Source organism: Clupea harengus, chromosome 13 (genome assembly GCF_900700415.2).
Source record: "Clupea harengus chromosome 13, Ch_v2.0.2, whole genome shotgun sequence".
In the NCBI taxonomy this organism is placed as follows: domain Eukaryota; kingdom Metazoa; phylum Chordata; class Actinopteri; order Clupeiformes; family Clupeidae; genus Clupea; species Clupea harengus.
In genome coordinates, this window is record NC_045164.1 from 24601847 (window position 1) to 24602418 (window position 572).

The following is a 572-nucleotide window of genomic DNA, read 5'->3' on the forward strand; positions in this document are numbered from 1 at the left end:
TAAGAACCATATGGTTCTACTGTTGTGGGACATTGTGGTGTGTTTATGGGCATGGTGTTGGTTTTGGTTTCTCTTTGAGCACGTGATTTCAAATCTGATGTCTTCATTTTGAGCATGCAGTAGATTTGCAAAAGCAAGCTATGCATGGTTTGGAATGGCATCTACGCCTGGCGGCATCACAATTAAATAACCCCGTTAGGTTTTATTGCAGCGAGCTGTCTAGTTGTCAATTGACTCCCTATTCATTGTTAGAGTGTGAGTTGCGTCAGAAGACATGATGGTATGCCATCACATTTTGTCTCTCTATCTCTACGCCTGGTTTGTTTTCGGGATTACGTACCAAGCTGTGGACGTACCAAGCTGTGGATATACTAATAATTGTGTTAACTGACTATATTTGAATACCCGACAGTGTCTATGAATGGATACAGTAAATGTGAAATGTATAAGGAAAGCAATACAACTGTGTATTGCGCGACTGCATATCACCTAACTCCACAAATGAACAATGTCATTATTTGAGGCCTGCGTTTACCACAGTATCCCATATTTTCTGATATCTTTCATGATTC